Below are 16,122 nucleotides of genomic sequence, written 5' to 3' on the forward strand. Positions count from 1 at the left end.
ACTTGTCATTCTCTGAAAGCAGCACCAGGTATTTTAACTCTGAGTATGGGTTGGTCTAATGAGAGGCTCACTTCTACAAGCCACCTTTACCTCCTGCAATGTCTTCAAGCAGTTGAAGCAATTGCGATTTGGAGCCTAAGAGAACACAGCTATTCTGACACAGCAATATGGTGCAGCAAGGTGAACTCAAAGCTAACAGAATAGAGAAGAATAGCACATTTCTTCCTATCTTCAGGATGGACAAAATAAATTAAAATTATATATAAAGGTATTCCCATTTATCAGTGGAAACTGAAGCTTTTCTAACTCACATTGTAATACACCTTGGATGGGAATATACCTTAAAAACGTAGGTAAAGTAAACAAATACTTCGATCTTCACTGCTTGCCCATATTCATACAGGGTAGTACCACTATTTGTATTTCACGCAAGAGGAATTGAGGCTATGAGAAAGAAGTACCAAATTTCCACTGGCATCAGTTAAGTCTGGATATCTGCTTAAAGGGATTTTCAAATGCATGAATGTCACGAAGACATTGGAGGCAGATGACAGATGTGAGGGATCCATGTTCAAATACGTCAGCCACTGAGCCATTCTCTAACATCCCTGCCTTACTCGTGCGGCCACAGAGAGCTGGTCTTCAAAACTGACATGAGAATTAAAGGGGGAAAAAATGGCACTGTGTCGGAGTATTTTATTCTCTTCAAAAAGAAACATTCTTCTAACATACAGCCTTTATGTTGACGTTCCAGACATGCTAACATTGCATTTTGCTATATACAGTCTAAATCATCATTCAAACAAGACATAAGAAAGCTTCCAAAACAGGAGCAGTCTCAAAAGCACTCCAATAATCTGCATTGTGCTCCAATGCAAAACTATTCTTCAGTCCATATGGGAGATCTCAAGCATTTGCTGAGTCTGGCTTTACTTTTAATGGAATTTATGTTGGAGAAACCATTTTATTTTGACCAGATTGGGGTTTATGCCAAAATCATCATCATCTTCTTTTTTTCTTTTAAATTTTGAGCCAAATTTCACTTTACAGTATCCTTTTTGAAGTAGACAAAATTGTTCCATGTTGCATATGAGCCCCAAAAGCTGATCTCTCCACAAACCCATATTCTTATAAAATTGTGAATCCTTCTCATAATTTTATATTGTTCTCTATATTGAACATAAATTAAGTGAGAGAGTCAGATTTTTTTTAATAACTCACAAAGTTGGGAAGTTTTCAGTGTGGATTCTGGAAATTAAGCTCAGGGCACACTGAACTAATTTTAAAATGTAAATGTGAAAAGATATGAACCATAAGTGACAAATTAAAGAGGGAGTGTAAACGGTTTGCAGAGCGCACTGCCCTCCACCGCTGACTGCTCACAGGGTGCAGCTATTTCAGGGTCAACATTTTCTGGCAGCCCATGACAATAAAAAAACACATAAACTTGCTGCGCATGGTAAAGCTACTGTGTCTGACGTAACACTAATGCAGAGGCCCAGAGAGGTGGCTGAACCCTGGCTCCCAGCTGCATCAATCCCTTTTTTAATCACCCTCCTGACAACACTTCCCTTTCAGCTCTCAAGCTGTTTGGCTTCCAAAGATGGGAACACCATGAAAGTAAAAGAAATGGGGAAAAGCTTAAACAAAGTTGTAGTAGTGAGGGGAATAAAACTGCTTGTGAAGGTGCCTTTTGCTCAGCACTCAAACCTGATTCCAAAAAAGTTTGGTTTAACTTATAATCAAAAACCACACAGCAGACTGCTCATCCCTCCAGTGAATGAGAAACAGCCCAACAAGGAGTGCACTCCCTGCAGCTCCAGTTCTTGAGGCAGACTCAAATAAGAAAGTGTGTGTTTTGCACAGAAGGAGGGAAAGATTTCCATGCGGGCGAAGATCTCAAGTATGACTTGCAACACTGCCTGCTTCTGATCATCTCCTCCAATTTACAAATCTACTAAAACAACATTCATTGCTGTTTTTAAGTGGGCTCAGCATCCTCAGCAGCTCTGAGTCACATAGAAAGAGGAGAGGGCAACAACAAGTGTTTTTTTCACTGCCTGCTCTTCTGGATGCACCTATCACCCACTCTTATTTCTGCAGAAGGACTGGTCATTTTCCCCAGATTTTACATAGTTCTACACCCTCCCTTGGAGGCTTTCAGGAGCCCAGAGTGTCTTTCTCCATGTTTCCTGACTCCAGTGTGACCTCAACAATGAGACTGGTTCTAGCTTTTGACCACCCTGATGTTTGGAGGGTGCCTGGACACAGGTTGTGGTTGGTTGTTACCCCAGCTAAAGGGGACTCAGCAGTACACAGCTGCACTGCAAGCTATTTAGGGCAGAATTTGGGGCTTTTTTCCATACTGATTTTCTGTGGTTGTTCTTAAACACAAGAGGATTTTGCCTTAAAATACTGCCTTCCAGATACACCATTGCCCACATTGACTCTCATCAGGATGAAGGGGTGCCAGAGATGGCAGTGAAGAAGCCCAGCTTCACACTCCAAGGACACTGGAGAAGTCCCAGTATGTGGCCCAAAGCAATCCTGGTTCACACCCCATGCGTGTTACAGACTGAACTGCCTGTGTGGACTGTGCCAATTCCATTGAAGTGTACGCACACCAAATTATCCCTCTGAGGAGGCTAAGGGTGGGGAAGAAGAGTACTGCCAAACACCAGTGCCTGGAGGCATGCTGCCTTCTAACCTGCAATGCCTCCAGAGGTCCTGCAGGCTGTGTTGGCCCTTTTTTCATCTTCTACAAAGGTTGTTGCCTCCTCCAACATGTCCCTGGCACACATGCAGGAGTCATATAGCACTCTCCTGTGCTACTGGAGATGCCACCTCACTCATCGCCTGCCAGTTACAAGCCAAAGACCTGACCTGACCAGTCAATGCTGGAGCTGCTGCAGCCCATGAGGAGACCCTGCCAACTTCCAATTTAACTTCTTATACAGGATTTCCACCGAAGCTAATGGATTATTTTTCAGGGCAAATTAATACCATGGAGGATTAAATATGTTAGAGGTGGAGCTGGTAGAACCTCCTATCATAAAAGCTGCCCAATGTTTCCCATTATAAGAAACAATTTTCAGTTGCTTGCAACTTTACTGAACTTTGACTGTTTGCATTCCATTTTTTCTTGCATGAGTTGGGAACACATTTCTTCAGTTTCAACCAGAATGGCTCAGACATTCCTGGAAATTAGTTAGCTGAGGGAAAACGTAGCACCTCAAAAAACATTTTTGGCAATCTTTTCTTGAGCTCTTTTTTGTTGCTGGATTTTGGAGTGGAGATTTGAAACTTGGCTCAGTAGGTTGGCTCTTTATTTTTCAGCATCTCTATGGTACCTCATCCAGATTTGGTAAAATTGTAGAACTTTGAAACACAACATTTCACAGAATGTAAATTCCTTAGATTTTATCAGTTGAAAGAGCTGATTACTGGCTCACAGATGTTACGCTCCCACTACATGTATTTTTGTTGTGACAGTAGTTAAGTTGCTTAAAACAGTGTTCACAAATCATAATCACTCTGTGTTCATACTTTTTCCAGTGCTTGGTATGAACCCTTCAGATTCATTGTTCAGAAGCACTGACAGTTCACCATTAACATAACCTGAAAGTGGCATTTTGAACATATAAAGCACTACATATTGTTAGATCTCTAAAAAATAAGAGTAAGAGTAAATGGGTGTTCTCTATCCCACAAGACATTGCTGTCATATGGATGTACCAGTGCATGCTCTCACAGTGAAGGACTGTTTTGACACACACATGACAGCCATAAATTAAATCTGCACTGATAAATGTAGTCTTGGCATGTCCCAGTTCTGAGTGTTCACACATGGCTTTTTCCTACTATAATTTTTGTCTGTAAAATATGCATAAAGTAAGAATTAGAGCTAGAGGTATGTGCCCTTTACTCAAAACAGATCTATTTCATTTATGTCAACAAGTTACTATTTATCTGATGTGTAAGTATCCCCTTGTAACCTTAAATACACTGTTTATGCCCTTTACACCAAGTCACCAGAGAAAAACAGTTCTCATTTTAATTCTTAATGTTGCAAGGCATGTATAGTTAGTGAGGCGTTTATGCTGCTTCCCCCACAGAAGTAAACACAGCTTCCTGAGCGCTTCTTTCATCCTTCTGCTGAATCTAATGAAGAGTCACTGTTATCTGGATTTTGTGAGCACCAAGTCCTTACTACACTCCCCTGCTTGTCTGTAATAAAGACTATCTCTACAAGCCAGTTGCTATCAGGTTTCTCTTTTGCTGCCATCTTTCAGAAACAGCAAAGATCAAGAAGACTGAAACTAATAACATAGATTGGTAAGTCTGTATACATGCAAAGCACAAACACTACCTAGATACCTAAGTATTCTTCATGTGTGGTAATTCTGCTGTCCTAATTCTCAGGGATGCTTATGACTGGGTGTCATACTACAGGCAATGAATACTGCTGCATGAGACCTCTTCATGGCACTAATAGGTGTACCCTGGGCTCACTCTTTCAAATCAAAAGATAAAGACTAATTAAACTGTCTGACTTTGCCATAAAGCCAATGAGAATCGTATAAAACCCAGACTGTTGCTGAGTTGTAGCAGCCACAGCCTTTGGGAGAGGAACAGTAGCAAGCATATTAGCATGGAGGAAGATATATTAAAACAGGATGGGTATTTCTGTAGTCAGTGCTTGAGAGTTTCAACCAAGCAGGTATGGAAGAACAAAAGGTCACACACTGGCTATTTATGTCTAATGAGGAGAGGTTCACTAACATCCTAAATTGTGACAAACTTCAGAAAGCAGACCTTCAACATGGCTTTTGAAAAAGCAGACACTAAACCCCCTTTTGAAAGACTTAAAGAATGATAAAAGGGAGTATAAAGAATCATTTCAAAGCTGTGTGCTACTACAGTTGCCGGTAAGCCAGGTAGCTTGTTTATCATAGAATCACAGAATCAATAAGTTTGGAAAACCCCTCAGAGATCATCAAGTCCAACCTATCACCCAACAACTCATGACTAACTAAACCATGGCTTCAAGTGCCATGTCCAATCCTGTTTTGAACACCTCTAGGGATGGTGACTCTACCACCTTCCTGGGCAGCCCATTCCAGTGGCCAGTAACTCCTTCTGTGAAGAACTTTCTCCTCACCTCGAGCCTAAACCTCCCCTGGTGCAACTTGAGACTGTGTCCTCTTGTTCTGTTGCTGGTTGCCTGGGAGAAGAGACCACCCCCCTACCTGTCTACAACCTCCTTTCAGGTAGTTGTAGAGAGCAATAAGGTCTCCCCTGAGCCTTCTCTTCTCCAGGCTAAAACCAATGCAAGTTTCTGCACAGCACTGAGCTTCAGCCCTGTGGTCCACACTGCCTCACATTCCTTCTGCACTCAATGTTCACCACCACTCACCTCCAAACATCTTCAAACTGACACTTGCAGATACTTAGAGTAGGATAAACCAGCTTCTAACACATACATATATCTTCCTATTGACTGTAATGGGCTAGAGATGACTCATTGAGACACCATATCTATCTTTTAGACAGCTACAGTTAAGGAGAGTCAATCTATCCCATGTCTCTGAAACTTTACCCATATATCCCTTTACTAAAAGGATTTTCATTTTGACTGCTTAGCTGATGGATTAAAACATTGGATAATTTACATACACAACTCTATTGCTGAGCCCTTTTCTGCAGTTAACATTTCTATCTACAGAGGTGGTAATTTTAGTGCAGTACTGGGTTTACAAACAACTGTTCAAAAACATCAGAAAAGATAGGAGTAGACCCATAGCCCAGATCATGAAAGCAGAAGAATGTCCCATGTGAATGCAAAAAGTATGTTCCACAAATCTAGAGTTTATGGTGAATAAGAGGCTTGAGGAATTGAAAATTAAGTTAATTTAACTGATACCCTAGAAATCTGGAACCAACTCTATTACACTTCAGATCTCTACAGTGTTTGATAAATTTACTACATAAATTGAGTTAATTGAAGTATGTTGGTAAAAATCAGAATCTGTGTCCTTGATTACCAATGCATGCATGTAAAGAAAACAAATATCAGTCATTTAGTCCATGTACAATAGCCTCCATACTCCTAACCAGTGGATTGTACCACACAGTGACTGTGTATTTTATTTCCAGGTCTCTATTCTTTTCCAACTTTCATACTACTGAGAAACAAGGCTTGGTTTTCAAAACACAACAAATAATTGGGAGCACCATCCCTTACTGATGGGTAGCCTCTGGATTTCAGATCCATTTTAATACAATCACTTAAAATCAGGCTTCTTTTGCAAATCTAACCAAGTATTTACCATATGTAAACAAACACATACCTGGTATTACATCAGTGCCTGTGAATGCCTACTCTCTCCCATGAAGACGCTGCACCAATGTGAAACTGCTGTAAAAAACTGCCTACCTGTCTCATGACCTGTGAAGTGATACTCTGGAATATAATGAGCTAGGTCCCTGTTTTCTATCAAATTAAGGTACAAATTCAAGAGGTGCACTTGTCCATTTCTTGCACAGCTCACTTCCATGGTGCTTGTGGAGGTGATGATTTTCTTGTTGAGCTCTAAGAGCAATTAAACAAAATACCATCAACTGCAGGAATGCAAGAATGAGAAAGTGTATGAAGATTTCAGGAAGCAGACAAGTAATTGGCATTACTCACATGGATTACAGAGAGGCAGGAAGCAGATTCTACACTTGGAAGCACCCTGAAAGCACCCTGATTAATACCTGTTTGACATTCTGAATTTAAATTAGCAGAGAACCTAAAGCAACAGGTATTTTAAAGTGGGAGCAAAGTTTACCAGATGAGAGTTTGTAGAGCGATGAAAGCAACAAATATTTACACCAACAATAATAAGGTAAAATGAGTAGGACCTGAGCAGTACTTGACTACCAAATCCCTTCAAGATGTCTTAGTAGATAGCACCATTTTTTAAGGAACACAAGTACTGCACTCATTATGGCAGCTGTTCAGACACTTCAAAGTCAGCTTTAAACTATTTATTACATTGCCAGAAATGTAGTATGGCCTGTTCACAGTTCAGCTGAAGACAAAGCATCCACCCAAGATGCTGTGCAAACCCATGCTGAACTCCATGTTATCTGTGACTGTTATGCTATTACTACCTAAGCTACCTACTTTAAAGCTAACTCAGGCTGCCTGAATTTCACAGCACTCATTAGCTTCCCCTTAGAACTATTTAATTTCACAATCTCATTTGATTTCAGCCGTCTCAAAAACATGGTGCCTTGTCTAGGCCAGTCATCTACCCTCCATTTATAATCAATGGAAATGGTTGGATAATTCTAAAGGTCATTTCACTGCACTCTAAGATGGGCATTAAGATAGGTGGCATGAATTACTCTCTGCAAGTTTCTGTTTCTTCATTCACTTCAGAGGAAAGGTACCCCACATCTCTAATTTTTGTAGAGCTGAAAGCCATCCTCAGTCAACAGTGCTATCACTGGTGTTGAGTAAGTTGGTCTACTGCAGATGAGGTATGTAACAATGTGTCTGAGCAGACACATACATTAAGGAATCAAGTTCTTCATAAAAGTGAGGTTTCTGGTGTCCCAAACATACTGAAGCTTGAGATCATTACTAGGTTTCTTCCCCTGAAGTTTCAATTAAGTATGATATTCTTCCTCATTTCCTCTTCTTCATTCCTTGTCTGGTTAAATCAGCATCTGTGTTTCATTTCTGGGATGACCACATTTCAGTGGAGAACAAAGTTTATATGGAGAATAAAAAAAAATCATTACAAAAGCTTTACCAAAACTTTGGGTTTGCAAGCAAGGAAAAGCTACAGAAGTACTCTGTACAGAAGTAGAGATGACAAGGGGTATAGGTGCAAGATATTCCTGGGGAGATTCCGAATGGAATCCAGAAGAAATTTTTTCACAATGAGAACACTGGAATGATCTCCCAAGAGAAACAGCAGATTCCTCTACATTGGGCAGTTCTAAGACTCAGCTTGACAGGGTGCTGGGCCTTTGCATTTAAACTACACTATCACCTATAAAGGTTGGACCCGATGATCCTTGGGGGTCTCTTTCGACCTTATTGCTGTCTACAACTACCTGAAAGGGGGTTGTAGTCAGGCAGAGGTTGGTCTCTTCTCCCAGGCAACCAGTGCCAGAACAAGAGGACACAGTCTCAGGCTGCACCAGGGGAGGTTTAGGCTGGAGGTTAGGAGGAAGTTTTACACAGAGAGAGTGATTGCCCATTGGAATGGGCTGCCCGAGGAGGTGGTGGGGTCGCCGTCGCTGTGGGGGTGTTCAGGACGAGGCTTGACAGGATGCTTGGTTGCATGGTTTAGTCGATTAGGTGGTGTTGGATGATAGGTTGGACATGATGATCTTGAAGGTCTCTTCCAACCTGGTCTATTCTATTCTATTCTGTTCTGTTCTGTTCTGTTCTGTTCTGTGATACTCATGCTACTCTGATGCAGCGTCTCCAAACATATTTGTCCTGTTCCTTATTTCCTAACTCACTTTGGAAACTGGAGGGAGAAGTATTAGAGGTGCTACACAGAAATGTGAGGGGAAAAAAAATGTGGATATTAGTAGTAACAAGTTAAATGCATTTCAGAAGTGAAGACATACAAGAATCCTCTTGGGAGAAAAGTATGGAACAAAATCATAGAATCATAGAATGGTTTGAGTTGGAAAAGAACTTCCAATGGTCATCTAGTCCACCTCCTCTCCAGTGAGCAGGGACATCTTCAACTAGATTGGGTTGCTCAGAGCCTCATCCAACCCTATCTTGAATGTTTTCAGGAATGGGGCATATACCATCTCTCTGGGCAACATGTGCCAGCATTTCACCACACTCACTGTCAAAAATGTCTTCCTTCTATCCAGTCTAAATCTCACTTCTTTTCATAAAACCATAGATTCATTAAGGTTGGAAAATACCTCTAAGATCAAGTCCAACCATTAATCCAACACTACCATGTCCATGTCTACACATTTTTTAACACCCCCAGGGATGGTGATTCCATCATTCCTCTGGGGAGCCCATTCCAATGCTTGACCACTCTTTCAGTAAAGACATTTTTCCTATGATCTAATCTAAACAATCTAATGGTGCAACTTGAGGCCATTTCCTCTCATTCTATCACAGGTTACTTGGGGAAGAGACAAACTCCCACCTCACTACAATCTCCTTTCACATACTTGTAGAGAGCAATAGGGTCTCCTCTCAGCCTCCTCTTCTCTATAATAAATAACCACAGATCATAGAATCATAGAATCATAGAATCATAGAATCAATAAGGTTGGAAAAGACCTCAGAGATCATCAAGTCCAACCTGTCACCCAACACCTCAGGACTAACTAAACCATGGCTTCAGGTGCCACATCCAATCCCTTTTTGAATACCTCCAGTGATGGCAACTCCACCACCTCCCTGGGCAGCACATTCCAATGGTCAATTACTCTTTCTGAGAAGAATTTCTTCCTAACATCCAGCTTTAATGTCCCCATGTCTTGTGTTAGACAGATCTGTATCTGGGGTGGGGGCAAGGAGAGAAGGGTACAGAGCTTCAGATGCAGGAGTCCTTCTTATTGAAATAAGGGATGGAAATGTCAAGTTTGAGCATCCTGGTGCAAAGTTACTGGAGAGGATATTCTAAAGACCTAGACCAGTGCAAGTGCCTGGAATGGTTTTGTCTGGGACCACCTTTGTCTGGGGTTAGCATTCCTGCCTCACCTGCAGATGCTTCTCATAAGACCTGTTCTCCAGATCCTTCACCAGCTTGGTTGCCCTTCTCTGGACACACTCTAACACCTCAATGTCCTTCTTGTAGTGGGGGCCCAAAACTGAATACAATATTCAAGGTGTGGTGTCACCAGTGCCGAGTACAGGAGACAGCGAGTTCTCTCCTCCTGTTGGCCACACTATTCCATCCAGGCCAGGATGCCACTGACCTTGTTGGCCACCTGAGCACACTGCTGGCTCATGTTCAGAGCTGGTTGATGACTGGTTGACAGCTGTCAACTAGCACCCCAGTTCTTTTTCAGCTGGGCAAATTTCCAGCTCCTCTTCCCCAAGCCTGTAGTATTGCATGGGGTTGTTGTGACTTGGCCTGTTAAACCTCGTAAAACTGACCTTGCCCCATTGATCCAGCCTCTTCAGATCCCTCTAGAGAGCCTTCCTACCCTCAAGAATATCAACACTCCTGCTCAGTTTGGTGTTATCTGCAGTTACTGGGGGTCACTCAATCCCCTCTTACAGATCATTGATAAAGATAATAAAAAAGACTGTCCCCAAAACTGAGCCCTGGGGAACATCACTAGTGACTGGCTGCCAACTGGATTTAACTCAGTTTACCACCACTCTCTGGGCTCAGCCATCCAGAGAGTTTTTTACTCCATGAAGAGTACACCTGTCTAATCCATGAATCACCAGCTTCTCCAGGACAATGCTGTGGCAAACAGGGTCAAAGGCTTCACTAAAGATAAAGGTAAGGGTTTAAACTTGAGGTTTTTCACCTAAAACCATCACTTCTTGCCCTGTTACACCAGGCCCTGCTAAAAAGTCTGTCCCATTCTTTCTTACAGCCACCTTTAAGTAATGAAAGGCTGCTCTAAGGTCTTCCTAGAACCCTCCCTTCTCTGGGCTGAACAACCCCAATTCTCTCAGATAATGGTCTGAGAAAAGCTACTATAATGCCTTTTTTGAGACCATCTTCCTCCACAGTGTCTACATGAAGTAAGACTCACAGACTTATAAAAATGGCTTTCACTTTTCCTTTCCTCATAGTCATACCATGTGGACACACAGAATGAAAGTCATTTCCGTAATTCTAGCTATAACCTCTTTTTCCATCTGCATTTTTAACTGAGACCTTAACCTATTCAGGGCTAAAATCTCTTATCATACAACCATGCAGCCCAGCTATACAGACAAGCCATGATTTTACTTGTGGCTTGGAAAGACATTTTGAACACAAACAGTAATAGCTACAATATCAAAAAACCACTATGGTGTTCATTTTAGACAACCAATGTACTGGGAATAGATTCTTTGGAAGGAGTGTTCCCTCTGCAATAGGATGGAAACAATGTGTTCTGTTGGCAAAAGCAAACTGAGACTGTATTACTATTGGTGAGGACATCTGAAAGAATGGTTTTATGCTCACACTTCCCCATTTGTTTTACATAATCTTCTCAGTGCCTTTTCTCTCTCACCATAATGGGCAATATATGGTCACACTGTCACCATCATGGGAAGCAATGTCCTCACATGAAGAGAGCCAGCTTGCATCACATTGATTACTGAGACTTCAGAACTGCAGCATATGAATTCAAGCCATGAAATAAGGTAGGTTTCACTTTCATCTTACCCTGTACATTACACCAGCAGATAAAAGCTGCGATCACACACACAGAGTCTATTCCTCAGAAGGTGAGTTTTTATGGAGCAGCCCTTCTCTAGATGCGGTGCAAAAACAAGAACTAACTGGTTCTTGGGATGCAGCTACCACCACCACCAGCCTCCTGGCCGACTTTTTCCAGAAGCATGACTCATGGTTGGGGTAACTGTAAGAAGTCCTGCTCTGTGGGTTACACACCTATCTCAAACATAAACTTAAACCACCGGCATATATAAAGTCTGTTACCTTTGACAAGGAACACTTGAATCATCCCACCAGATTCTTACAGACTCAGAGAATGTTAAGGAGCTCCAGTCCCCAACTAGTATGGTTCTGTGAAATTACATATTTGCAAAAAACAAACCAGCAGCAAATGGCAGTGAGTCAATCTATGATGTCTTGCACTTCACACTGCAAAAAGGACCCAATGTTGTACGACTGAAATCAGAAACAATACACCTCCTTACTGGGGACCTGAGCACAGGAGGTCAGGTCTCAACCTGTAAGTGGACTGTGGATATACTCAGACATGCTAATGACAGTAACAGAAAAGAACCTAAACCCCATAGCATAGTCACGCTGATCATTTCTTTGGCTGTATGAACACATTTTGCTTCATTTCTCACAAAGGGGCATTATAATGCAAACATTAAGCTTCACAAACCCATTTAGAGCAACTTGCAAGCCGCCAGACCGCCCACTTCTGCCTTCCTCTGCTCCCACATACACTGGGAGAAATCCAGAATAACCCAGTAGAGATTTGTCACTCTGAAAGACGCCAGCACGAGTCACAGATTTTCTAACTTCCGTGTGGATGAAAACTTGTTCATCATATCTCAGGTTATTCAGCAGTAACTTTCATTAAAAACCTCCTCATTCGGGCCAAAACCACGCAGGTGCAAACTTCTGCACTTGGTGTCTGCAGCACACTGCTTGAAAAAACTGTGATGCTACATTTACAGTCTGAGGTAAATGCACAAAGTACGACCTGCCTGTAAAACCCACTTTTGGTCTGCAAATTCTTTCTTTGCATTGCTCCAGTTCACCACCACACAAAACCCCCACAGTAAAATCAATATATTCTCAGGAAGGAAGAGGGTCTGGTAGAGTCGCTTTTGAAGGCAAGCCAGAGAATACTCTAAAGAGGGAACACACAGCGAGTTTTAACTGCTGCGATAATTCTGCATAAAGAGATGCTGAGGATCTAGCTCCTTGCTGTAGCATGCCATGTGTCCCTGAATAAAATTACTGCCATGCAGGCTGTTAGCAGAAGAATGCGTAAACAGACAATGTATCCTTGCATCAGTTCCACAAAATGTTGCACAACACAAATGCCTCTCCATGTGTCATTTCCTGCTTGGCCACCAGCCCAGCTCCTGACAGGCAGTCAACAAAAAAGGCAAAAAAAAAAAATTAAAAAAATAATAATAAAAAAAGAAACTAACTGAAAGATTTAAAGCTGTTCTACTCCAAACTACATTCCACTAGCCCCAGACTTATCCCTCCACCCTGTGCCTTTGAAAGAAAAGAGGCAGAACTTCCTAAAAACTGTTATGGTTTTAAGTCATGGAATCTCAAAAATCTCAATCACTTATCTGTCTTTTATAGGCCGGGTGGGCCAAACAGTTAATACAAAGCCTGAGCTGAACCTCTCACTGGCTTTTGCTGGCTTGTGCAGCATGCACAGACAAAAAAAAAGCAATGTTTGCTCATACCTTTCACCACGTGTGCACCTTGCAAGCTATGGAAGCAGAGAAATACTTGGGGGCTGAATGAAATAGAGATGTTTTTTTTCCTACAGAACACTTAATTTCAAAGCTCAGAACAACCCCTCCATTCATGCTGATAAGAAAATTGTGGTTGGTGACACTGAAGACCAATTAGAGACAAACTAAAATCTTTGGAATCTTAAAAATATACTTTGCAAATTTTAAAAATTCCTCACAATTTTCCTCCTGACTGGGTTTCTACCAAAAGCAGGCAAAACAAAGCACATGCTTTCTACTTGACAGAAACTGCTATGGAAAGACAAATCATTATTTCTCTATTTATGATAAGATAATGAAAAGACATTAAAGGGGGGATTAGGTGTAGGTTAGGGAGGTTTCTTGCTACCTGTTGGTCAGTTATGACCTCACAACACCTTGTTTCCCAGATGAGAGGCAGCTCTGCTGGCTAAGATGTGCATGTGGCAGAGGTTTCATATTGGATATGAGGGAAGAAAAATATCTGTGCAATTTCCCACTGATTTCAAAAGATCTTATACAACCCTAACTCTAGATGCTATCACTCAGAGTGCAATGTGCACAAAGAACACGCTACACAGTAGATGTCCCTGGATGGTAATCTACACAGACTGAAAGTGATAATTAAAAATAAATAGATATTTTCCAGGGAAAAATCCACAAAAGACCTCTCCTTACATAGAAATGGGCAGGTTTTCCCAACAGGGTAACGTGACATCACTATCTCTATTAAAACATTTAAAAATAATAACAGAGAGGCAAGGCAGCAAGCTTCTACAAGCATATGTTTAATACAACTAAATGGCACTTACATTTAAGAACCACACTTTTTGAAGTGCTGAGCATCCAAAACATCCAACTTGTGTCACTACATGCCATGACTGTTCAGCACTCTCGAAGTCAGGCTCTAAAATAATCATGGTATCTGTCATAGCATTGCTGCTGCTCCTACTGCTCCTGGAAATCACACAGTACTCGTTCACTTGAGTCAGCTTGCCAACAGAAGGTCAGAGTGCCTTGCCTACAAACCAGCCGTACAAATTGACAATCTAAAGCATGATGTCACATCTTAAAATGATAAGCTGGCAACAAAGTAAATGACATTTTGTGAAGACGTGCATAATTTTATGTTTACGCTACTTAGAAGGAAGGTTCTAATAAGTCATCGGTTGTGTTCCTTTAAAGGGAAGTTTTATAACTGAGATGAATCACAACTGCAAAAGATCAAAGTTAGAAAACATCAATGATGCCATGGGGTACTTTTTAATCTTGTAATGAATGATGATCATGTGCTCTTATGAAGTTGGTCCAACTGCCAACGCCAGATGTGTATATTAAGAAGAAAGTTGTTTGTGATGTGACAGCTTTGGTTGAGCTGCCAGAGAGAGGAAAACTAGGATAACGTGCTTGAGACGGTGAAGTGAAATACAGATCCTGGCAGAGAGGGGCACTATTTGCTGATACATAATTTGTTAAGAAACACACATTTGCTATCAGAGCCACTCATTAACTTGAATTCCTTTGCCCCCAACCACCTAATTTCCCTTATGCAGCAGAAATACCAGATAAACTTCTTGAATGATTACTAGCAAACAATAATAAATCTCCACAAGTGCAAGCGCTCTGAGAAGGGAGCAAACCTTCGTTGAAACTCCCACAGCTCACTGGAGCTACCCTTTCCCTGAAAATTCATGTTTAACAACTAGTCACGCTGGATGTGACGTAGCCTTGGAAGTACCAGACTACAATAAAACTTGCTGATACAGTCAAATCCCAGAGTGGAGTTTCACTAAGTATTTAGCCAAATATTGAAATTCAAATGGACACTCAAGCTCAAATGTGGATTAAAAAAAAAAAAGGTGAAGAAAGACACAGTAACTCCACCTAGGCTACAGGAACTAAGTTACTGAGCTTTTCTAGGTTCACCTATTCAGCTATTCAACGAGAACAGCAACGAGGTATCACGTACAGAGAGGCCTTTCATGTCTAAACTAAAAATCTCCAGATAAACTTGGAGATCTTCTTAAGTTAAGCTTAACATTTAATCCATTGAACACCAAAATGGTTAGTTTCAACGTAAGCAGCTTCCCTTTCTGTGCTGCAGAGGGTAGACCACACTATTCTCCACGTCATTTTCAAACTGCTCTTTCACGGGGGTTGTGTCCTCTGCTGGGTGATTTCACCTTTTCTGTGTGCCTCAATACATACATGGAAGCAGTCTCCAACTAGAAATTGCCAAATGATATGTAACTTACTCCCTTTTGTTTATTCCATGAATGCAATTTGCCCAGTGTCTCCAAGTAAGCTACCTGGAGCACCAGCTGCAGGTGAAAAATAAAAATGGGAATTGATTCAGCTTGGGAGCAAAGACAGAATAAAAATCCCCTTGGTGTGACAGAGGGACACCTCAGCTGTAAGCAGGCAGCAACGCATACGTAATGAAATTTATCCACAGCTACTTGCTTTTTCATATCTATTATTCAAGGTGAAACTCCACAGTCTGGGCAGCTCACATAGAAAACATTTCAGTTCCCATCTCTCAGTGTAAGAAGAGTTTACACTGCAGCATGTTTTAGCACGAGAAACACTTAGCTGCACGAATTCTGTCTGCTTCTTTCTCCTTCTTCTCCCTTTGTGGTATCTTAACAGAACTCCTTAAGGTTTCATATGTATTTGCAGATCAAAGGCAAAATAATTATTTGAGATGCTTCCATTATAGGGATCTTTTTTTATGTGGTTATTCATCAAATAATTCTTAATCTCTAGCTGTAATTCAAACACAGCTATACCTGGTTAATCCCATCTATTTAGAAAGATTCATTCTACTTAGATCAAGAAAAAACTCCAGAAATGGCTCATCAGTGATACCCATATGATGTGAGACTGGTTCCCAGCTAAATGTGCTACACGGAGAGAGAGCAATATAAATCACAGATTAACCAGACTTTATCTAAAAGTAAGTGCTA

General features: G+C 41.3%; 1 protein-coding gene across 4 annotated transcripts in view; it reads right to left on the minus strand.

Annotated features, from left to right (window-relative positions):
• RUNX2 (RUNX family transcription factor 2) overlaps positions 1 to 16,122 on the minus strand; it is a 225,286-nt gene that overhangs the window by 132,029 nt on the left and 77,135 nt on the right. The window lies entirely within an intron of this gene.

The sequence above is a fragment of the Dryobates pubescens genome, chromosome 3 (assembly GCF_014839835.1).
Source record: "Dryobates pubescens isolate bDryPub1 chromosome 3, bDryPub1.pri, whole genome shotgun sequence".
Classification (NCBI taxonomy): Eukaryota; Metazoa; Chordata; class Aves; order Piciformes; family Picidae; genus Dryobates; species Dryobates pubescens.